Source organism: Podarcis erhardii, assembly GCF_964252035.2.
Source record: "Podarcis erhardii genome assembly, chromosome: 5".
Classification (NCBI taxonomy): Eukaryota; Metazoa; Chordata; class Lepidosauria; order Squamata; family Lacertidae; genus Podarcis; species Podarcis erhardii.
The window spans coordinates 24352755-24378261 of NC_138509.1; the positions used below are offsets into that span (position 1 = coordinate 24352755).

The 25507-nt window shown below is 41.2% G+C and overlaps 1 protein-coding gene and 1 long non-coding RNA gene across 7 annotated transcripts in view; one reads left to right on the forward strand and one right to left on the reverse strand.

Moving 5' to 3' along the window:
• GRID1 (glutamate ionotropic receptor delta type subunit 1) overlaps positions 1 to 25507 on the forward strand; it is a 737412-nt gene that overhangs the window by 251870 nt on the left and 460035 nt on the right. The window lies entirely within an intron of this gene.
• Positions 6000 to 8924, reverse strand: LOC309341675. Its single transcript, XR_014156523.1, has 2 exons — positions 6801 to 8924; positions 6000 to 6656 (listed from the first exon to the last, which is right to left on the reverse strand). It is a non-coding gene; the product is annotated as an uncharacterized lncRNA (long non-coding RNA).

Genomic DNA, 25507 nt, shown 5'->3' on the forward strand with positions numbered 1-25507 from the left:
TGCGAGCCAGGTCGCTGTTTCCATTTTCAGGAAAACTTGCTGAGTAAATTAATCAACATCATCACTTCAGAAGAAGATAAAAATGGTTAAAACAAATTAAAGCAGCAGAGCGATAAAAAACAGACTAAATACCAGCAGAGGTTAAAACCACATTTTAAAGGATTAACAGGCCTGGGTAGATAAAATGTTTTTCGGTAGGCACTGAAATGAAATCAGAGTAGGGATTAGGCAAGACTCCTTGTGTTTCCCAGATGGGGTGTGATAACTGGAAAAAAGCCCTTTCTCTGGTCATCAGGCACTTCATCAAATCTCTGAAAGTGTCAGAGCCCTGAGGTGGGTTTCAGAGGACGATTTTAACACTTAGGCAGGTTAGTGTGGGATAAGGTGGTCTTCAGTCCTAAACCATGAATGTCTTTAAAGATTAACACAATCACTTTGAATTGTGCTCAGAAATAGACCAACAGGAAGTGCAGTGGTAAGATTCCTTCCACATGGCTGGTCTAGGTTAGCCATCTAGCAGCGGCTGTAGTTTGGAGTACTTTGGTTTCCGATAAATCTTCAAAGATAGCTCTGCGAACAGTGCACTGCTGTAGTCTAACCTGGATGTTAGTGGAGTCCTGTAGCAGAGTTCTTCCTGGCATGTACCATTTCAGGCTGCAAGGAAGAGGGGGTTGTATTTTTTAAAATGTCTCCCCTATGTAATTTAAACGTCCCCCTGGTGTGTTAGCTAGTTCTCTGCATGGAACAGGGATTAATTTTGAGGAAGAACATTAGGAATGCAGCTCTCTGCCTACTGTCTAATTTGGTCTGGGTCAAAATGAAATGTCTACAACATGTTTTTGCTAAATATGTAGACCAGCTCTTCTCAGGTTGTTGTGGTTCCATGCTAGACACCAAATTTAATGCTTGTGTGCATGGTTATAAATCACATATGCACTGCTTTGAGTGCTCAAGAAAGCATCCCCAAAGCTGCTTTCTGGATTCCTTCCTGGTGTTCTGAAAATTGTTACCGGAGAAGCCCATTTAAATGAAATCTCTGCACTGAAGATGGGGATAAAGGTTTTCAGCAGGAGCGGATGCCAAGGGAGAGGCAAATTCTGGCGTTTTTGCTGCAGCTTCTCTTCTTGCTGCTCCTGCTGGGCAAAGGGAACAATTGCTTCTACATCTGGAGCTTCCAGATAGGTCTGGCCAGCTGGCGTGGAAATGCCTCTTCATGGGCTGAATGACCCTGTCCCCAAGAGACTGAATGTGCAGGCTGCATCTGCTGACCTGGCGAACAAGGGGCATACTGTGACTCTCTTCCCAAGCTTGCAACACGCTTGGCGTAGGGAACTGGGAAGACTCTGACAGCCCCACTGTGCCAAGAGGATTAGCGCAAAGCCCCTTCCTTTAAAGTCAGATAAACTGACTTTGCAAAGTGGGGAAACAGAGATATTATTAGGCCATGTCTCAAACCTCCACTGTCCAAATAATATATAAGCATTTGGGAGAGGGCTGTAGCTCAGCGGTAAAGCATCTTCTATGCATGCAGAAGGCTGCAAGTCCAATCCCCAACATCTCCAAACAGGAACGATAATGGCCTGTCTGAAATCCTAGAGAGTTGAGGCCAGTCAGTATTGATGATGCTGAACTAGTTGTACCAGTGCTCTGACTCTGTCTAAGGCAGTTTCCTAGTGCCTAGATTCATTCCTCCTTCTTTATTTAGTTAAGTGTATTTTTGTGTGCACCATCACATCTGCCAATCAAAATGGAGGATGGATGAAATTTCTCTTGTTGTTGCAGGAAATAAATTGCAGGAATGGGAATGTATTGCCAAATATCCTCCCAACATTCAGTGAAACAATTTAGGTCCCTACTCTGGCACCCTAATAGCTTTTATGGCCTACTCGTGGCTCTGCTAAGTATGCCTTGTGCGTAATCGCCACAGTTGGGTCTGTTAAGGCAGGGGGGGGGGACTATTGATGGGCAGAGCTAGTTAAGCCCACCACACCTCCCCATTGGGCCCACCAGGCCATTTTGGCCTGGCTACACCCAGCTGCCAATCACCTGACATCAGACATGATGTCAGGCGTAGGCAGGCAAAAATAAGTTTGGGCTTGACAGAAAGGAGAGTTGAGAGGGACAGGAAGAAGATACTGTGCTGAGGAACTGGGTCAGATCAATTTCAGTTTGGTCGCGACTCCAGAGAGGAATCTGTGCATGGATATAAATGGGCACAGGGCAATGGGTCCACCAAATATGGTGTCCAAACTTACTTGGTTTTTTTTTTTTTTTTTTTTGCGGGGTGGTGGGCATTGTTAGTCAAAATATGATCACAACGGATTTATTGGCCAAATGAATAAACCTTTGGTTTAATTTGCTTTTGACACCCTCTGTTTGTTACACAGACTTTCTCTTGAAGATTGAAACTGGTGTGCAAGTTCAAAATATTTCAATGCATACTCAGCCCCCATATTTGTTTTATGGAGAGGAGGAGAGATGCAAAACATGCTCTGATTTAATACCTAAAGCAAGGCCTCTCAAGCATTGTACTTTACATATTGGCTGCTTTATATTTATAGCACATCCCCCTTATGCGTTAGTAAGAAAAGCACAACTCGGAAAAACAAAAGTTTTTATCTAATGCGAACAATCCCTCTATCTTTGTCTGGCTGAAACTTAGAACCCAAATGACCTGCTGCCCAAGTGGAGTGCAGGTTTGACTTTCGGTAATTGCAAGATGTTTTACAAAGGAGAAGTCAAGGCACTTGCCTTCATTTCCTTGCTGACTGAACCTGGCGCACATAATGGGGAATGCAACTCAAACTAGAACTTTGATTATTCCATCATAAAATGTATCCATATGCACACACCTCTTTAGATTCCTTGTCTCGAGCCTTAGGCTTGGTTTGGCTATTGCTTTTTTTTCCTGGTTGTTACAACATTAATGCCTACTTGGTTAATTATATTTGATATTGTCACAGTATAACCTCAGAAATCATTAGGAAATGAAATGAATCTTGGGTTCCTAGGTATTAGTAATGGCTTCTTTAATTTTGGCTAACAAGTTGGTTGACGAACAGAGGATTTTAGGTATTCATGACTGGTCCTTAGTTCCATTACAGCGATACTTCATTTTATTCATTGCTGCCTGCATTAGTATTCAAAGGAAGAAAGCAACTTGGGTGGAAACTGCCTAAATATTTATGCACTACTGCTAGGGTCAGCGTTACAAGGCCAGCAAATGATTTTATTTTTTTAAAATTACATCATGAAACAAACCAGCTTATCAATTGTGCTTTGAAAAAATTATAGTGCTGTGCAGACAGAGACAGTGGTGGAGAGAGGAAGTTACTTTTTATGTATTTAGGGCAGGTTTTTTTGTTTTTTTAAAAATCCACATCTCCACATAATCATGGCTGCAATTGTTGTTTGTTCTAAGTAGAATGTTGAATATGAATACACATTGTGATGGACAAAGATGTTTCCAAGTTAGATATCTAATGGCAACAACAGTACTTCTACAATAAAGCTTTTGTCATTCAAGATATCAAAGCACTCTCCAAACTTTGATCACATCCCATTGCTAAGAAGTAAGTCTATATTTGGAGCTTCTGTGATGTGTATAGCATATCTTTCTGCTGAAAAATGCAGTCTAGGATGAAAGTGTAAATAGACTTTACAAGCTGCAGTGGATTAAACTATTTAAAGACAATCATTAAAAGGCATAATATGTTGAAAAATGGATGCTAAGAGTGACATCCAACTAAGGCTCAGTGGAATAAAGAATTTAAGTTGCCTTTGAGTATGATTAATATTGGAAACCACCCTAATATAGGAGCAAATTAAATATTTGAAGCCCCCCCCCCCCAAGTTGATGGCCATTGCCATTTAAATGGTGTGTGTGTCCTCTGTTCTGAGGTAAATAACAGCCAAGATGGTGATAGATTTCACCATTTCTCATTTTCAGACATTTCCCGTCATCAAAATGTCTCGAATGATTAGCGCTTCATATTATAGCTTTCTAGCTGATGTGGAAGAATATTTTACTGGTACACTTTGGGACAAACAACACATTACATTGTTTTGTGTTGGCTTATACTGGCCAATGTTACTCTGAAGAAAAATCAGCTGTGGGGGCCCAATATGGAATGTGTTCCCAAACCAGATTAGAGAGCCAGTGTGGTGTAGTGGTTAAGAACGGTGGATTCGTAATCTGGTGAACCAGGTTCGCTTCCCCTCTCCTCCACATGCAGCTGCTGGGTGACCTTGGGCTAGTCACACTTCTCTGAAGTCTCTCAGCCCCACTCACCTCACAGAGTGTTTGTTGTGGGGGAGGAAGAGAAAGGAGAATGTTAGCCGCTTTGAGACTCATTCGGGTAGTGATAAAGCGGGATATCAAATCCAAATTCTTCTAGGGCCCAGTGCCCCTTTTTCTGAAAAAACAACCCTATTTGGCTGTAGGCCCCTGGAGGTGCAAGTGTAACACAAAAGTGGCCAGTTCAAGTACTTTTTAAGTGTGAATGATGTAAGATATAATTTAACCTAAGGTTACCAGACGTGCCCGTTTCGCGGGGACAGTCCCTGGATTTACAAATCAATCCCCATACAAAATTCATTGAAGTTGAAAAGTGTCCCCGGATTCATTGAAAAAAAATCTGGTTACCTTAATTTAACCCCACATCACCTCCAGTTTGAGGGAGAGACATATACACATTCTGTTTTCAGAGGTTCTGGGTGTTTTTCTCTAGTGATTGCTATTTCTTGATTACTAAATTTCAGCTTTGTAGGAGGCACATATAGTACCAAGGCATTTTGATATCCCGAATGAATGAGTCAGTGAGTCCTAAGTGTCTTTGTGTACATGCAGCACCACCTAAGCACACATTCCAGCATCAAGTTATTAAATAACAGTAATAAAATAGGATTCAATTCTTATGGCTCATTGATAGCGAACCCATCTAATGTATTCTGTATGATTAGTGTGGAGACTCCCAAGATCTCCACACACCTTCAGGGAACTTTGGTTGTGTAGCTTTCACAGAGAAGCTGAACTTGTATATTACAAAGAGCCTTTCTTCTGCTTTTGATTTAAACTGCACAGGGCTATCCCTGGATGACAAAGAAATAGTGTGCAGCTACCAGTTGCCTAGCTGAGATGCTCCTTCAGTAACCCTGCGAAAATTAGAGAAGGTTCCCAATGAGTTCAGAATTTTCGATTAAGACATGCGCCACCAGGGGCAGTTAATATTAAATGCTCATGATTTTTTTTATTAAAGTGTGAACTTTAGTGCGATTCCTTCAACTTTGGGACTTTTCGCTATCACATAATAATAAATTCATCTGTTATTCCCGTGCTAAACAGCGGATCAGATCCAATACTTTATTGGAATCATGATTTATTCACATCAGTAGGTTTATTTGTCAGGGGACGTAAATTTCTCAGACCCATTTCCCTCTCCCCTCCATATGCCTTTGCTTAAGCAAGTCACCTACTCTATCCCACTGAATACCAGTTGCCAAGGAGCATGAGCAGAATGATGCTGCCATACTCACGTCCTGGTCGTTGGCTTCTCACTGGTCAGCCACTGTGGGGGCAAAATGCTGGACTAAGTGCTATTTTTCTAGAAAAAGAGGTGCCATAACTCACCATGAACTCACCCTCATCGTCTTAGAATGGCAATGGCGCCCACCTGAGATTTGCCAGAACTGAGTTCCGGTGAGTTCCGGTGAGTTCCTGCTGAAGAAAAGCTCTGCTCTTACCCATCCTTCAGCCATTTGCACATGCCGTTCTGTGGTGTGTATTAAATTTTTCAGATAAAAGAATAAATTGAGGTAATTTTAACACTACTCCCATTTTAATAGCTTCCTCAAGGCTCAGGAGACGTCAAAATGTGATGTTCAAAGACTTGCGATGCTTCAGGGTTCTGAGCACCCGGGATAGTAGTGAGCCTAAATGAGCTTGATAAAAATTTATACTTACAAAAATAAACTAAAAGCAAAGGATAAACACTTCAAGCTGTTTCAGATTTACTTTAATAAGTCAAATGCAGTTTGCTTGCTGAAAGCCTATCCTGAAACAAGTCTTGACTTGCATTATTACCTCCCTTCTCTAAAATAATTTTTACAAAATTGAATTTTAGAAAACCATTAGAAGTTCAGACAGGAGATTTTTATATGTGCTTTAGAATAAGAACAGAAACTATAGCAAAATTATTCATGTGTAATGGCATACATTAAGCATGTGTGAAGCCTGGGAGCACAGTTTATTTTCAGTTCCATTTTTCTGGTCCTGAAGAATAGACCTCAGTGGAAAATATATCTGACTATTGATCCTTGAGTTAGTTCCGCGGCCATCCTTTAATATGTTCAACTACTTGCTTCATAGAATAGATTCTTCTTCTTCTTCTTCTTCTTCTTCTTCTTCTTCTTCTTCTTCTTCTTCTTCTTCTTCTTCTTCATTGTCTTCTTCTTCTTCAAATGGACATTTTGCTTGCAATCACATTGCATTGTGGGCTTTGTAGTCTTGTGGGTCTGCTTTCAGGCAATTGTGACATAAATACTCAAATCTCCTCAGCTGAGGTTACTATATTCAAATGATTTGGTTCAATGTGAAACTCAAAAGCCTGTTGCCTAGCAATAGGCCCACATATTCTGCTACAGCTTTAACAAAGCAGCTGAAGAGCAGGATTCTTCCATGGGTCCATAGGAAAAGAAATGGAAAGTTAGATCTACCTGCTGAGGGATCTGAGCAGGTACCAAAGTGACCGCTCTCCCTCATCATGCCATGTCCTCCCTCCATCTGCATATAACTCTCTTACCTATGCTATGGCAGCTACACTTTATTTTTACTTCTGATGATGATGATGTTCATTTGTAGACCACCTACTATCCACACATCTCAAGGTGCTACACAAAAAAGAAAATCCAAATCAATAACCCATACACATAAATACCAGATAATGTAAATTATCTGATAATGTGTTTAAGAAAATCCAAATCCTTTTAACTCTTTTTCTGGAGCTTCTTGCAATTTGGGGAGGGTGTGGGGCCCATATGGGAGGAGGAGAATGAGTGTTGTGCAAGCATAAATCCTTGTTCTAACAGGTCACTTGATACAACCCTCTAGCTATATAAGGAAGACTGCAGAAAATTACTAGGAGCATGAGACAAACTCCCAATAGTGTGATGCCCATAAATTATGTGAAGCAGGAGTGCCAGCTTGGCCTCGTGACTGTGGGTGCCTAGGGCCCTGGGTACCATGCAACGTGCATGGCTCTGGCACTGAAATTTGTGGGTGCCCAGCCCCTTAATGGGGAATTTTGTGGGTCCTCAGGATCCCAGGGACTTGGCACCGATGGTATGAAGGTACTTAGATAGCTAAGAATTGCACGTTCTCTATATGTGGCATGGGTGGATGGTAGGTTCGTGATGGGGTGGGGGTGGGAAATCGCACCAGCACATAATTGATAACATGCAATTTGCTGGCACAAAATGCAATGATGGAGGCTGGCTTAGACGGCTTTAAAGGGGATTAGAGGGATTCACTGAGGATAGACCTATCAATGGCAATTAGCCAAGACAGCTGAAGGGAATCTTCATGCTTGGACTGGAGGCAGCATCCCTTTGAGTACCAGTTGCTATGGACAAAGGCCAGGGCAACCTTCGTTCTTTGCTCACACATTTGCTAGATGCATCTGTTGGGCTTTTTATGGTAAGAGAATGGTAAGAGATAGACCTTTGGTCTGATTCACCTGGTGTTGTCTTATGCTGTGAGTTGGGAACTTCTGCCTTACAAATAACACATCTCCTTCTGATATTCTAACATTTCTTTCCTTATCCTGTTTGTTGGACGTGGCTCACCCTTCTAAGGTATGCAGGAGAAGCTTTTTCTCCTGCAATTACATTTCCATGATGGCACATTGAAAGAGATGAGGCTAGAGGCATGGGCTACTGGGGATGCACTCTGCATTCTCTGTTTAATTAAAACATGGCAGATTATGCCAAAGGAAGCTAAAACTGTAAAACCGAGCATCCCGTGCCAAGTATTGGGATTTTATGAGGACTTGGCAAGGCATCCGTGTAGATTTTTAGTCATAAATATGTGTGCAGCCTGCGTTTCAGCCCATTGAGTTTGGCTTTTATTTTGAGTTTCGGCTCTGCTGGACTGTTTTTTATTCTCATCTAATGAAGCGGGGGGGGGGGGGAGAGGACCCCTGAATGATGTGAAAGTCGTCTGAGGAACAAGGTATTAAAAACAAACAAACATGGCTCCATATCAGGAAGTGGCTATGGGGCTTGGGTCATGAATGCTGAACAGTAGGTCACTGCACAATAATTAAGCCCATCAAATCCCACCATCCAAAGGCTGTTCATTGACCTGTGAGAAAACAGCTAGGAGTTTCGGTCTGCTGCTTGATTTGCATGTGTTCCGTACAAACCTGCTATACCTGGAAAGCAATTTGCTGTTTGCTGTGATGGCGCAAACCCCACCCCCCACCCCACTCCCTCAGACAAAGTGCATAAGACCCAATACCAACGAAATCGCTCTGGCATATGAGGCAGAAAATCCTCCCTTCTTCCCTGGCAGTAAAAAGACAAACAAACAAATTAATTAAATGACTAAGCATTTGCTGCCCTTTCACAACACCCCAAATTTAGATGCCAGAGGTGGCCACTTCACTCTGCCTAATGATAAGGCCGGCCCAGGATGTCAATTGACAAGCCCTTATCAGCTGTTTCAGTATGAGCAGCACTTAGTTGATTAGTTCTAAGCAATCGTCGGTGCCAATTCCAGCAGAACTGAATGCTAATCAAAGTTTAATTTAGTGTTATATAATGCAAAGTGGGAAGTCAAGTTGCCTTTGGTGGCTCCCCCAAAGTGATTGTAGTATTGTGATTCAATTTACCCATGTTCACTAAATCACTGGTATCCATCTCCGTATTGCTTAGGTTGGTACAATCAGACCCCACTCACAGGCAGTCAGGATATATATATATGAGACACAACCCAGGTCACAAGGTATGAAGTAGGCATGTTGGGATGATGTGATGTCACTGATAGGCCTCTGAAGTGATGCTTGAATTACAGAAGAGTCAGAGGTAGGCCAGCCCTCTTACCTTTTGTGATGCCCAAAAGCAGCTATTTGGTTTGGAGCACTAATTATGAGCTTCCTTCATGGATGACTGGGGAGAGGAACCCCTTTTCCTGCCTACCTCTAGTTCTAAATTGACTCATAATACGTTGGTGCATTATTTGTTTCATCTCTCCCTTTCTTTTCTTTTTTTCAATTTTTTTCCAATTGATTTTCCAAATTTATAAACAAACAAACAAACAAACAAACAAACATAAATCCTAACTATAATTGTTCCACTATTATTAACATTGTTAGGTGACTTCCTCGAATCCCCCTGGTTGAGTTTCAATGTATATCATTGTAACAGTTTTCCAAAACTAATTTCTCATAAAATTTACTTAGTCAATTAACATCTTTATTTTTTTTCCATATTAACTTTAGAGATATTATTCTATAACATCACATATTTAAATCCTAAACCAATCTGGTATTTGCAAGTATTTCTATTTAAGTTATCTTAACATATTTAACTAAATAATCTTTAAATTTCATCCATTCCTCCTGGTACTCCTCCTCCTTCTGGTCACGGACTCTTCCGGTCAGGTCAGCTAGCTCCCAAAAGTCCATCATCTTCATCTGCCATTCCTCCACTGTTGGCACTTCTTGTGTTTTCCAGTTATTCCAAGAAGAAAGGCCTCTGGTTTCTTAATAAATGTGTATTTCAACATTTTTTTCAATTCATTTCAAGTCTTTCACCTTGGGGCAGGTCCACCACATATGATAAAAGGTACCTTCTTTTTCTTTACATTTCCAACATAGATTATCACTATTGTGATAAATATTTGCTAGTTTTACAGGGGTTAAGTACCATCTATACATCATTTTCATAATATTTTCCTTTAACACCGTACATGCAGTGAACTTAACCTCTTTCCTCCAGAACCTTTCCCAGTCTTCAAACATTATGTTATGTCCCACGTCTCTTGCCCAATCTATCATCACAGATTTAACTTTTTCATCCTTTGTATGCCACTCCAACAATAGATTATACATTTTAGACAAATTTTTAACTTTAGAATCTAACAACTCCGTTTCCAGTTTGGTTTTTTCTGATGCAAAACCATTTTTCTTATCTAATTTATACAATTCATTGATCTGGTGATAATGTAACCAATTTATTTTATCTTTGATTTGATCAAATTGTTTTCATTTAAATCCTTCTTTATATTCCAATATTAAATCTGAATATCTCAGCCAATTAGTTTCCATATTTGACTTTTTCTGGGCCTTTGCCTCCATTGGCGACAGCCATCTGGGTGTTTTCCTTTCTAAGAGATCTTTGTATTTTATCCAAACGTTATATATAAGGATTTTGTAATTACATGATTTTTAAAACCATTATGGACCTTTATCTTGTCATACCATAGATAAGCATGCCATCCAAACACATTGTCAAATCCCTCCAAGTCTAAAACATCCAAATTATCTAATTGTATCCATTCCTTAACCCAACAAAAGGCTGTGGCTTCAAAATAAATCTTCAAATCTGGCAGGGAGAAACCCTCTCTTTCTTTAGAATCTGTTAATAATTTATATTTAATTCTGGGTTTCCCCCCCCTGCCAGATAAATCTAGATAAAACTTTCTGCCATTCTTTAAAACATTTCACATTGTCAATAATGGGGAGGGCTTGGAACAGAAACAACATCTTTGGCAATACATTCATCTTTTTTTTTTTAAAATATTTTTATTAATTTTACAGAATAAAAAAGAACAAAGAATAAAATACAAAAGTTTCATAAATCATATTTCTTTTACAGAATCTTTTGGACTTCCCCACATCTTCCCGAATCTGCATTATTTATAATACCAATTTCAGCATTTTGTTATCTTATTTCATCACTTATTGTATCTTTCATTTTGTCATGTTACCCTTTTCAATATATTTATAACCCAATGTTCATAATACAAAGTCTTCAGCTATTTATTATCTTATTTCATTACTTATTGTATCTTTCAGTTCATTATTGTATCTTTCAATTTCATGTTACCAAAGTCAAAGTTATTGTGACCATGATCTTATATATTGTGATTAAAACGTAATGCAATAAAGATTTTTCTTAATTTCACCTCTCTTTTCTTGTGCCTTAATTTTAATTTCACCTAATTACCATTGCTGGGGCTAATATTTCCTAAAAAGTGCATTTTCTTAACATTCATACAGCTTATAATATTTTTGTAAATAGTCCTTAAATTTTTTCCAGTCCTCTTCCATTTTTTCTTCTCCCAAGTCTCGGATTCTGCCAGTCATTTCCGCCAGTTCCATATAGTCCATCAACTGCGTCTGCCATTCCTCCAGTGTGGGTAAATCTTGTGTCTTCCAACACTTTGCGATGAGAATTCTTGCTGCTGTTGTAGCATACATAAAAAAAGTTCTATCCTTCTTTAACACATTCTGGTCTACAATGCCCAGAAGGAAGGCCTCCGGTTTCTTAGGCAAGGTATATCTAAATACCTTTTTTAACTCATTATAGATCATTTCCCAAAAGGCCTTCACTTTCGGACATGTCCACCAGAGATGAAAGAACGTCCCTTCCGCCTCTTTACACTTCCAGCATTTATTATCAGACAGGTGATATATCTTAGCAAGCTTGACTGGGGTCATGTACCACCGGTATATCATTTTCATAATATTTTCTTTCAGGGCACTACATGCCGTGAATTTCAATCCGGTGGTCCATAACCTTTCCCAGTCCTCAAACATAATGTTATGTCCAATATCCTGTGCCCACTTTATCATGGCGGATTTGACTGTCTCATCCTGTGTATTCCATTTAAGCAGCAAGTTATGCATTCTTGAAAGTAATTTGTCTTTAGGTTCTAACAATTCTGTCTCTAATTTCGATTTTTCCACCTGGAACCCAACCTTTTTGTCTGTTTTGAAAATTTCCCGAATTTGGGCATAATGCAACCAGTCTCGCACCTTACTTTTTACATTTTCAAAACTCTGCAGCTTCCAATTGTCACCATCTTTTTCTATTAATTCCCAATATTTTGGCCAGTAGGCCTCCATGTTAAGTCTCTTGCGTGCCTTGGCCTCTGCCGGTGAAAGCCACCTTGGTGTTTTACTCTCCAATAAGTCTTTATATTTTGTCCAGACCATAAAGATTGCTCTTCTAACAATATGGTTTTTGAACATTTTATGAACTTTAACCTTGTCATACCACAAATACGCATGCCACCCAAAAGCGTTATCAAACCCTTCCAGATCTAGGACATCAGTGTTCTCTAACAAAAACCAGTCTTTCAACCAGCAGAAGGCTGCAGATTCATAATATAACCTCAAGTCTGGCAGGGCAAATCCCCCCCTTTCTTTCGCATCTGTTAGTATTTTAAACTTAATTCGGGGCTTTTTGCCCTGCCAAACAAACTTAGAAATATCCCTCTGCCACTTTCCGAAGCATACCACTTTGTCCACAATCTGCAGGGTCTGAAACAAAAATAACATTTTCGGCAAAACATTCATCTTTATAGCTGCTATTCGGCCTAACAAGGAAAGTTTTAGTCTTGTCCAAGTTTCCAAATCCCTTTTGATTTCTGACCAACATTTCTCATAGTTGTCCTTAAACAAATTCAAGTTTTTAGAAGTCAAGAACACCCCTAAATATTTTACCTTTTTAACCACATTTAATCCTGTCTCTTTCAAAAACTCGTCTGTTTCTGTAGACGTTAGGTTCTTAGCTAAGACCTTAGTCTTTTGCTTGTTCAACTTAAATCCCGCCACCCGACCATAATCAGATATTAAATCTAAAACTCTTTTTGTGCTAGAAACTGGCTCCTGTAATGTTAGTACCAAATCATCTGCAAATGCTTTCAGTTTATATTGTTTCACTCCGACCTCAATGCCCCGAACTGACCGGTCCCTTCTAATCATATTCAAAAGCACCTCCAGGACCGAGATAAACAATAATGGGGATAGAGGGCACCCTTGTCGTGTCCCTTTTTCAATATTGAATTCCTCCGTCACCACATTGTTTACTATCAATTTAGCTTTTTGGTCTGAATATATTGCTTCTATACCATTTTCAAACCCCCGTCCCACTCCCATCCCTTCCAAATTTTTCTTCATGAACATCCAAGAAATGTTGTCAAAGGCTTTCTCCGCATCAATAAAAATCAACGCCGCTCTAGTGTTAATATTTGTTTGTAAGAGTTCCAAGATGTCAATAATGTTTCTCGTGTTGTCAAACAAATGCCTACCCGGGAGAAAGCCTGCTTGGTCCTTGTGAATCACTTCATTCAATACCTTTTTAAATCTATTTGCCAAAATGTCTGCAAAAATTTTGTAATCCACGTTTAGGAGTGAGATGGGACGGTAGTTCTTAAGTTGAGTCTTTTCAGTTTCTGTTTTAGGAATCAATGTGATGAAAGCTTCTTTCCACGTTTCTGGTGCCTTCTTACCCTCCATAATCTGGTTACATACCTCCATCAAGGGTTGTATCAAATAGTCCTTCAAAACCTTATAATATTTGGAGGTAAGTCCATCAGGGCCTGGAGATTTACCTAATTGGAGGTTCTGTATGGCACTCTCGATTTCCTGCTGTGTAACTTTAACATTCAGGGTTGTTCTCATTTCCTGAGGAATTTTTTGTAATCCGTTAGTTTTAATAAATTGATCTATCTCAGATTCTTTCTGCGGCCCTTGTGCATAGAGATCTTTGAAATATCTCTGGAAACATTTCCTAATTTCTTCAGGCTTCTGAACCATTCTTCCTTCAATCTCTAGATTTGTAACTGTATTTAATTTTTGTCTTTTTTTCAACTGCCATGCTAGCAGTTTCCCACATTTATTTGCTGAATCGAAAGATCTTTGTCTCATTTGTTTAATTTTCCACTCCACTTCTTGGTTTATCAGTTTCATATATTGGGCCTGGAAAAATTTCACTTCTCTCAGCACTTCCTTAGACTTAGGCCTAGATCTTAATTTCCTTTCACCCTCACTTATTCTCTCCAATATCTTCTGCTTCTTTTCATTCCAGAGTCTTTTCTTTACAGTGTTTTGTTGTATTAGAAACCCTCTCATCACCGCTTTACTTGCGTCCCAGATTGTTCTTTTTTCCACCGTAGTGTTCAGATTTATCTCAAAGTAATCTTTCAAAGTTTTTTGGGCCTTCTTCACAATCTCCTGATCTCTGAATAAAGTGTCATTCATTTTCCATCTGAAGGATCCGGTTATGTTTAGTCTCAATTCCATTTTCAAAGCATTATGGTCGGAGCAAGTTTTTGGGCAGATTTCCACTTTTCTAGTTTTAGGTGCCAGTCCTTTAGTTATCCATATTTGGTCGATTCGTGTCCATGACAAATGAGCTTCAGAAAATAAAGTTCCTTCTTTTCCTAGGGGGTTCTTGACTCTCCATATATCAATCAAATCCATATTGTCTGTCATTTCAAAAAAAGTTTTAGGTAGTCTGCCTTCTTTTGTTATATTTACACTCTGCGACTTATCCATATTTACAGAGACAACCCCATTCATATCTCCCAACATAATAATGTTGTTATAATCCAGATAGTCCAGTAAAGTCTCATGCAGCTTCTTAAAAAATTCCGATTTTCCATCATTTGGCGCATAAATTCCTAATATCAAAAATTTTTCACCATGTGTGTAAATTTCAATAGCCAAAATTCTGCCTTGTTCATCTTTAAATAGAAATTTCGGTGACAGGCTCTCCTTTGCGTAGATCACTACTCCTCTTTTCTTAACTCTGTCCGAAGAAATAAATTCTTGGCCTAGCCTTTTATTGATTAGCACTTTCCGATGAAGCCTTGTCACATGTGTTTCTTGCAGACAAATAATGTCCAATTGCTCTTTCTTCAATATATGGAATACTTTCCTTCTTTTTTCTGGAGAATTTCCGCCATTTATATTCCAACTAAGAAGTTGCAGAGACATCCTGAGTCAATTTGTAGGCCTTACAATGGGGTGTCTAGATCTCCCGTTCCCGGCGGTGGCAGTGATGGTCCAGCTCCAGGCTGTTTAGTTCCTGGTGGTGGAGGTGGCCAAGACGCAACTGCTCCTTTCTGGAGGTCTTCCCCGTTGTCGTGAAGAAACTTCTGCTGGTCCTCTGGTGTTCTGATTCTTGTTTTCCTTCCTTTATAACTAAATGATAGTCCTTGCGGGAACTCCCACCTATAAGGGATTGTGTTGTTTCTCAACAACTTTGCCAGTTCTAAGTATGAGGCTCTAAGATCCAATAACAATTTGGGTATATCTCTGTAAATTTCAGCCTTTTTACCTTCTATCTCTAGAGATTTTTTGAAATGTAGGCCTAGTATCTTGTCTCTTTCCTCTCTTGATTTCAGAATAACCAAACAATCTCTGGACTTGTCTTTCTTCACCGATCTGCCCAGTCTAAATGCAGTCACAATTTTAAAGTCTTTATCCTCTTCTATTCCCCAAAATTTGGAGAATAAAAGTGTCAAAAATCCCTCCAAGTTGCCTTCCTCCAATTCTGGGACAGCTCTCAACCTGAGGTTATTCTCCTTGTTTCTCAATTCCACCATCGACAGGTAGGCCTGTTGTTCCCCTACCTGTCTTTGCAGAGGCTTGATTTCGCCTTTAATCTCATCAACTTTTTTACTTGCTTGCTCCGCTTTTTGATAGGCTTCCACAGCTAATTTATGATTTTCGGCTGTAGCTCCTTGTAGATTCTCAATTGCCTGTGTGTTCTGAGAGACCTTTTCAGAAAGTACGCCAATAGTAGTTGTTGCTTGGTCTATTTTTAGTGATTGACTGTCCACTTTTTGATTTAAAATTGCTAGTTGTTCTAAAATTTGTTTCAAAACTGTGTCAGATCCTCCTGTTGCCATGTCCTCTTCAGCAGGCTGTTCGGCCTCCACCTCCTGTGCTATCAGGACGGTTGGAACAGATGATCTGCGATGATGAGCTAAAGTTGTTTGGACAAGTTGCACAGGCTTCCTTTCTTTTTCTTTTTCTTTTTCTCTTTCTTTAGCTTTGGCTGCTCTTGTTTTCCCTGTGCCACTCATTCCACACCTGCCTCTTGTTCAAGGTCAAATTATCCTTTATTCCATGAGAAAGCAAGTCCAGAGTACACACAATTAAACCACAGAAATTCCAAACAAAAAATGTTTCCCAGGCCTCTATAGCTCCACAGTCCTCTAGGGGGAGTATCTTAAAATTTCAGGGAAGGAAGAGGTTTTTCCGCCATTTAAAGTTTCTGTAATCTCTTTTTTAGTTTGTAATTCCAAGACAAAAAGGAAGATTCGCAGAGTCCTTTACTTTTTTAAGCTAAAGCCACTAGGAGCCAGACTGGTAATTGCAACAGTATTTCAAACGTTTAAAGTTTCAATATATGTAGCAACTTAAAATCTTGTTACTATAGTCCGCAGTTTGACAGCTCAGTTACATACTGACAGCCCGACGACTTGCGTTCTTAAAACAAAGTCCCAAATATAAATCCCATAGGCAAAAATAAAGTCTCTCTTGGTCTTTTAAATAAGAAGACTGCAAATTCTGTAAATGCACGATAGTTCCACTTTACAAAGTTCCCATTAAGCGCCTCAGCGCTCCTCTGTACTTTTGCTTTTGATCTTGTAAGCAGTATCGGGAGACGGACTTCCTTTTACTCGTCACCCGTTTTCAAACCCGGAAAAAAGGTATTTAAAGTCCAAATTGTAGTTCACTTTACTCACGGGTATGTTACTTGCCAAATTGAAGTTCACAGAAAGAAAGGTCGACGCTCATCAGCAGCAGCTGCGCGGCTTCGCCTCCCGCAGAAAGAGCGATGAACTCACAGCGCCGCTCCCCCTTTCGCGCTCCGGAGCCCCTTACGGGGTCCCTTCCGCACTTCTGGGGAAGTTCCTGGCGCCCGCCGAGTCCCACGGCCACGGGCTCCCTCTGCCCGTGGTTTTTTCAAGCGGGTCGTCGCTATGCCGCAGCGAACGACCCTTTTCTGCGGAGCCCCTCTTCAGACGACGAAGAGGACCGCCATCGCTGTTTCGCGCCGCCTCCGGAAGTCCGGCAATACATTCATCTTAACCACCAATGACAATTTTAAATTCGACCAAATCTCCAGATCTCTCTCAATTTCATTCCATAATTTCTCATAATTATCTTTATATAAGTTCAGATTTTTCACCGACAAATTAACACCCAGATATTTTTTTTTTCATCATCTCTCCCTTTCTAGCAAGCCCTCTCCCCCTGCCTTCAGTTTCTCAACAACACTTTGAGGTAGGCTAGCCTGAGAAAGAGATAGTGACTGGCCCAAGGTCACAGAACAAACTCTGTGGCTGAGTGGGGGGATTTGAATCCTGGTTTCCTGAGTCTAACACTCTCACCCCTGCTCTACATTGGCACATACATGGTCTTGCAATTCCAGATGGGAACTCTGGCGTGGGGTCAAGGACAGAGGCACGGAGACCTCAGTAGCTCCAGCTGCATTGTTGATGCACGGTGGCAGCAAGTTTGCATATCATATATCAGGTGTCTGCCATTAAATGAGAAGGTACCTGTTCCAGTGGCTCACATCTGCCACTCACCTGCATTCTCATCTCTGTACAGAAATGCAGCTTGATTCCTGTAAGTGACAACATGGTTCCTTGTTAGGGCTGATGGATCTTTGCCTTTGAGACTCAGGTTAAAGCCATAAAATGGCAAGTAAATGTCACCTGTTTCTTTTTTGATTACCACCTGTCTAGCACCACCCCTGAACTGGTAGGTCATGCTCGCAGATCCAGCCCACATATAGGATTGTTGCCTTTCAAGATTATTGTGACATCACCAGTCCCAGCCTTGTGACATCACAAGCCTTGTGATATCACTTGTGGCCAACCAGATGACTGTGGGAAGGAGGGATAATGGGTGGGAGGGGGAATTAGTGCTATGATGCTAAAGGTAAAGGTAAAGGGACCCCTGACTATTAGGTCCAGTTGTGACTGACTCTGGGGTTGCGGTGCTCATCTCGCTTTATTGGCCGAGGGAGCTGGCGTACAGCTTCCAGGTCATGTGGCCAGCATGACTAAGCCACTTCTGGCAAACTAGAGCAGTGCACGGAAATGCCGTTTACCTTCCCGCCGGAGCGGTACCTATTTATCTACTTGTACTTTGACATGCTTTCAAACTGCTAGGTTGGCAGGAACAGGGACTGAGCAATGGGAGCTCACCCCATCGCGGGGATTTGAACCTCCGACCTTCTGATCAGCAAGCCCTAGGCTCTGTGGTTTAACCCACAGCGCCACCCGCATCCCTTTAGTCCATGCTAACGCTGGACTAAAATGCAGCTGTCAGGAAGGAAGGACAGTTTCTCACTGAGACTGAATCAAGCTTCAAAGTAATCAAATTCTGAGCTTGCGCCTGTGGCTGCCAGCCTCACTGGCCTGGTCTGATGAATGCTAAGCTCCACATGCAGGTACAAAAGGCAAGACATTAGCTCAAAATGCATCTCATTATTAATCATGAATGGAGTAAGAGTCTCAGGGTAAGCATGCCCGACATAATAAAATGAGCAGCATCAGTACAGTGTTGGTAGTTTCCATTGAGTAAGTCACTTTTAGGGAAATGTTAACCTCCCTGTGCACCCTGGCAATTCCCCAGTGCTGATTTTAACCAAGGAAACAGATGTTGGGAGATACGAAGATGGATCTTTCCCTCCCTCCCTCCCTCCGACAACCTAGTTTGCCCTCAAGACTTTTTCTGACATCTTTCGGGATAATTGTGGACAGACAAAATGACACAGATTTCCTAGCTTATACAGCCGAACTACCAGAGTGTATGTGGCCAGTGCAAATGAGAGATTTTCAAAATGCTTATGTAGTACCATTCAGTAACCAATATTTGCAGCACACGTTCATTTCAATTTGGATATACAGAACAAAATGAGATTTGAAGAGCAGTGGGGTATTTTCCCTGAAAGCATTGATTGTGTATTAAAGTTGTGTTTATTTTTCAACGGTGAGATCGTATGTCACAATACAGGGTTGAATGCTTTATGGATTGTATTTCTGGAGGGTGCCTAATCAAGACAGTGGTTCAGCCAGTCTGTTGGTTTCTTCTTCTTTTTGTGCTTTTTTGAGGTTGCCTCTGACACTTCTCCAGACTGGATGCTGTGCCAAAATGTGGCACTTATATGGCATGAGTCATCTATATTCATTGTGGCCAACCTTACCAATATTGGTGGTGGTCCTGCTGCTCCCCAGTGGGTTTTGTGTGTGTGAGGTGCTGGTTGTGGAGGACTCCCAATAGGAACCAAGCAATTTAAGTCAGCCGCAAAGAGCTCTCCCCTTTTCCCTATCTGGATGTGATTCCATGCACAGCCACAGGCAGGAATTTCCTGCATTTTGCACAGGACAAGCCCCAAACATAGTCCATATCCACCTCTGCTGAAAGAAGCCTGTGTACATGGAGCCTGGGGGTCAATAGGCTGTATTTGTGAGCTTCTACCAAAGCCCTTCTCACTGTCTCTTCACAATCAGAAGTGCACTGTGTATAGCTCAGTTGGTTAGAGCATGGTGCTGAATGAGAACGCCAAGGTTGCAGGTTTGGTGCCCATATGGGACAGCTGCATATTCCTGAATTGCAGGAGCTTGGACTAGATGTTCCTCAGGGTCCCTTCCAACTCCACAATTCTATGGTTCTATGTAACACAGTGGGACGCGGGTGGCGCTGTGGGTTAAACCACAGAGCCTAAGACTTGTCGATCTGAAGGCCGGCGTTTCGAACCCCCACGACGGGGTGAGCTCCCGTTGCTCGGTCCCTGCTCCTGCCAACCTAGCAGTTCAAAAGCGCACCAGTGCAAGTAGATAAATAGGTACCGCTCTGGTGGGAAGGTAAATGGCGTTTCCGTGTGCTGCTCCGGTTTGCCAGAAACGGCTTAGTCATGCTGGCCACATGACCCGGAAGCTGTACGCCGGCTCCCTTGGCCAATAAAGCAAGATGAGCGCCGCAACCCCAGAGTTGGGCACGACTGGACCTAATGGTCAGGGGTCCCTTTACCTTTATGTAACACAATCTGGTAATGTCCCAGTGTGGAATGCCATCCCACACACATTGCAATTTATTTGTCACTAGGTTAAACCAGTTCTATTTCCCCCAGCATTTAAATTTGGCCAATGCCTAAACTTGCTGCATGTTTTTAGCTGCTGGGGCATATTATAGTTAATGTGTTAATCTTATGGTTGTGTTGTCTATTTCAGTTTTTTACTATATAAAATTATTATTAATACTTGTTCACCACCCTTTTTATTTTATTTTTAACTCATAGCTCACCTTCTATAGTAACTCACTCCTCTGCCCTCCCTAAGAAGTAATTAATTTCATGGTGGAAATGGGTGATAGCTGGAGTAACCTGGACAGTGAGTTTCCTTGTTGCTCTCACTCTCCTTGACTTGGAGCAGAAAAGTCCCTGCTAAAATTCCCCATATACAGTATATAACAGCTGTCAGGACAGCTCCTTTTGGTGTTAATGTTCTGCTTGTCCCAAGGAATGATACAAGACAAGTAAGATGATAGTCGTCATTGGAATAACATCTATTGCTATTGTTGCCTTTGAGCATTTCCTGATGTGATTCAAAAGCTTTCATTAACAGAAGTTGGTACAATAGACACTGTCTAGTTGTGTGTGTGTGTGTCATTTCATTTCACAGTTGTCATGTAACAGATGGGAGCTCATTGTGTTTGTGATCATCATGGGCTAGACTTCCCCTCTGATGTGGAGATGAATGGATCTGTATTCCTTCACTGTATCTTCAGTCCCTGAGCTGATCTCTAACACGACAATTTTCCCGTGGAGTTTCAGGGTATATTCCACATCTTTTGGAAGCACTGAAGAAACCTCTGAGCCTCTCAAGGAAATTTCCCCTTGGAATTTTACAGCTCTTCATCATGACTTGATGAAATTCTGACAGTCTGGAGGCAACTGAAATATCCAAGGCATTTGATGCCCAGCTTGTGTAATAGAATTTCAGAAGAATGAGTGAATGCTACTTTTATTAAGGCCTAGTGCAGAGCTATGGTTCACTCTGGCTAGTGTGACTCAAATAAACAAACAAATTATCCTGATCTCCTAGCCACAGGTAGATGACTCGGAACAAGATTCGGGTACTCCCTCCCTCCCTCCCTATCTTTCTCTTCTGTGAGTTCCTTCCCACCTTCCATGTTTGCAGACCCTCCAAGTCTCCCTATTTTCCAGGGACAGTCCTGGATTTACAGAAGCCGTCCCGGTTTCTGATTTGACCCTGGAATGTCCCACTTCTCATTAGGATGTTCCTGCTTTCATCAGAGAATTGTTGGAGGGTATGCAGTTATCCAACCCCCAAGCCATCTGAAGGCAGCCCTGTATAGGGAGGCTTTTTAAAGTTTAATGTTTTATTTAGTTTTTATTAAGGATTTTTTGTGTTACAAGGCAAACAAACAGGGAAAGGCTGTCTCCACTTTCAGTTCATAGTCTTTTTCACAGTTTGTTTATGTTTGGTGAGAGACATAAATATGTATATACAGTATATGCATATACATATATTTGCTTTCGTAGATTTTCACGGGTACAGGAATGCAGGTTTTGGTGTCCTCGGGTGTCTTCCCGTGTAAAAGTTGGGGTGTCTAGGCGACGTTTCGACGAGGTCTCACTCGTCATCTTTAGGCTGGTGCTTTCGGCTTCTTGTTACTGGAACAGAGCAGGATCTCAGTGTTTGAGTTCCTATAAATACTGTAGAGGGGGTGTGGTGTATAGCCTCCAATGTTCTGGGCAGAGAGGAAGTTCCCAGGCTAGTGTGCCTTTTCTTCTTATTATATATGTTGGAAGCAGCCCAGAGTGGCTGGGGCAACCCAGGCAGATGGGTGAGGTATAAATAGTAAAATTGTTGTTGTTGCTACTGAATAGGATGCCCCTATTTTCCTCAGAGAAATGTTCGCGGGTGCGGATTTGTTGTAACCATAATGTTCAATTAATGGGCAGCAGTGCTACCCATGTTTAGCCAGGCTTTCTGTTGTTGTTTGCAAGGGTTTGCAAGCCCTGCTTATGGAGCAGTTGTGGTTAGTGCCCATGTAGCTTTATGACACTGTGGAATAGGAATGTGCAAGCCTGTAGTATTATACTAATCTCTGCGTTGTGGTTAGGCCATCAGGACCATTACTTTTGCACTAGCCCTAAGTGACTTAACTGTTATTTCACAGAAAATAACATTCATTATCTTCATCATCATCATCAACAGCAGCAACAACAACAACCCAAGTACAGATTTTTTGTCTTGGCCATTAGCCATCAGACTACCCAAGTTAAAACAATAAAATAAAAACTGAGATACTTTTATAAAATACTTTTTATAATTGTGGAAGGAAAAATATATGGAGATAAATGATAATTAATTTTATAGGGTTGGATCTGAAAGGAGATTAATGAGGCCTAACTCTGCACAAACGGTTTTTTATTTGATTGGCTCAGTAAAGTGGCACTGACCTAATATTTAGGGCTTTTTGAGGACGTTCATATCTTTTCATCCATAGAAGATTTGTTCTTGTTAATTGGTTTTATTGTGCAGAGGACAAGAGGAAAAGGAGCAGTATTTTTAAGTGCCTGTGGCACCTCTTCAAGTGTGTAATGTGCTGGGCTTCACAACAAGCTTACCCAAATGATTTAATTTGATTTGAAGACAAAAAAAGAGAGATTTTAATTTTTGACTCATGTGCAAAAAGAAAGGAAGAGAAGCTTCTGCAAATGGGCGAGGAGTTTTAGTTTCCTCCTGTCAGGAAAAGTTCGTGCACGATTCTGTGAACTAGAAGGGCTGTGGTATGTGATGACCAGGCAGTGCAGGTGACTTCAGCGTGGTGTGTCAGAAGGAAAATGAATTGATATTGATTTATATATATTAGCAACTTTGTGTTAATGCAACATTTTTATATGTAGCTGTGCATTTTTGATATCTTATTTATGCTGTCTGTTATTGCTTCAGTTATTCATAAACTGCTTTGAATACATTAAGCAGTCTAGAAATTAAATCATATTAAGTAATCGAAACCAAATCATAAGAATAGCCTGAGAGATGCAGCCATAGTCTTTCCCACATTGAAAAGAAAGGTAGAAAACAGAACAGAAGTTATGGATGTCCTGTCCTCCACATTGACCTCCTTCAGGTTAGAAATAATAATCCTTTTTCAGATTATAATTAATCCACATGGCTCTGTGCTTGGTGTTACCCCCATAAGTCTCTCTGCCATTTCCACACACTTATCCTTTTCACCCTCTTCTTGGTTCCCAGGAACCCCCTGCACCCTCATTTGACGTATTCTGGGATTACAAATCTATAACCCTCCAGGTGTGCAATGTACTGTGACACAATGGGTCAGTGTTTCTGGCTGTTAACCAGGGGGGTGACTGTGGGCAGGATTCCTGTGTTGCAGGGGGTGGACTAGATGACCCTCAGAGTCTCTTCGAACTCTACAATTCTATGATTCTTCATTGGATTTCATCTCCCATAAACCCCAGCCAGCATGGGCAGGATGATGGAAATTGTATTTCAGGAACATCTGGAGGACCATTCCTTGATGTTTGCACTCTATTCCAGTTTCTGACAGGTGTTCCTGTCTGCTCAAAAGCATTGGTCCACAGAGTCACCACCTTGCCCTGGTCAAGTCCCTTTCTTGATCAAGATGTGGAATTTTCTTTCTTTCTTTCTTTCTTTCTTTCTTTCTTTCTTTCTTTCTTTCTTTCTTTCTTACAAAAGGATCCCTGATGTGAGGATCCAAATACTGTTATCACTAACCAGCTTTAGATTGAAATCCACACGGCATATAAGAGCTCACTTTAACTGCACATCAATGGTGAAACTCATTCAAACTCATGAACGAAATCCAGTCCAAAGCCATATCTAAAAAAGGTAAAGGTAAAGGACCCCTGACAGTTAAGTCCAGTCGCAGATGACTCTGGGGTTGTGGCGCTCTTCTCACTTTACAGGCTGAGGGAACTGGCATTTGTCCGCAGGCAGTTTTTCCGCATCATGTGGCCAGCATGACTAAGCCGCTTCTGGCGAAACCAGAGCAGCGCAGTGAAATGCCGTTTACCTTCCCACTGGAGTGGTACCTATTTATCTACTTGCACTCTGACGTGTTTTGAACTGCTAGGTTTGCAGGAGCTGGGACTGAGCAATGGGAGCTCACCCCGTTGTGGGGATTTGAACTGCCGACCTTCTGATCGGCAAGCCCTAGACTCAGTGGTTTAGACCACAGTGCCACCTGCGTCCAAACCATATCTACATGGGCTATTAAAACTAAATGCTGGGGGAACATGCTTTGCTGCTTTGTCTTATTGAGAACTACTGTCATGCAATTATGTGATGTGGCCTTGCTAGACTGTCGGCCAATGAAGTAGAGAGGCTAGGGAAACTTACAGTGAGGTGATATCACATGGTACATTGCAATGCACAGGTCTTTAGACCCTTGGAAAAAGGAAACATTTAGCTAAGAAGTAGGTGGGGGTGAATGCATGAGGAATGACCCTGCCCCCTCCTCTCGCCTAGTTGTGGACAAGATAATACATTAGCCTCCCTCTTGTATTGGGTCAAAGAATAAGACCTAACACAACCTTTATCCCTTTGCATGCTAGGAGAATTGCACTTTATGCAGCAATTTCTCTGACTGTGTATTAAACAATCAAAAGAGTGTGGAGTCCATTACAACTAGTATTTTGGGACACGAGGTTTGTGTTAAAAGACTCTAAATGTTTCTTACTTCAGTAAAGTGCCTTTGCTATTGAATTATACAGCTTTGTCTGTATTTTAAGCTCTTAATAACAGAGTGTGACTATCGGGTATTGCTCTTTTTAAGGGAAAAGCAGCCCTTTATTATACTTTTCTCTCAAAATAAAGCCCACTTTAAGGTTATGTTGGGACTCCTATTGTAACTCTTTCTTCTCACTTACAGCTAGCTGAAAATATTTATTTTACCTGAAATACACAAGGAGTGTCAAACCCAAACTGTTCTTTAATGTTTCAGCAAAAGGCTCCCATCCAATTAGAGTTAATGAAACAACATAGTCTAGATCAGTTAATGCTGATGAATTTGTGGGCACAGTTTAGTAGCATTTTTGCAAGGCGTGATACAGCTTTCAGCTTAACTTGGACCGAACAGACTGTGGTAGCTTTTGAACATTATGTTGATCTGTGGTTTAATGACAGAGGAATGAGGCTCCCCCAGGCTCATGCTCTTCTGTCTCTCTCCTCCCCACACAGCCACGAAAAAGAAGAAGAAGCGTTTGGATTTGATATCCTGCTTTATCACTACCCTAAGGAGTCTCAAAGTGGCTAACAATCTCCTTTCCCTTCCTCCCCCACAACAAACACTCAGTGAGGTGAGTGAAGCTGAGAGACTTCAGAGAAGTGTGTCTAGCCCAAGGTCACCCAGCAGCTGCAGGTGGAGGAGCGGAGACGCGAACCCGGTTCACCAGA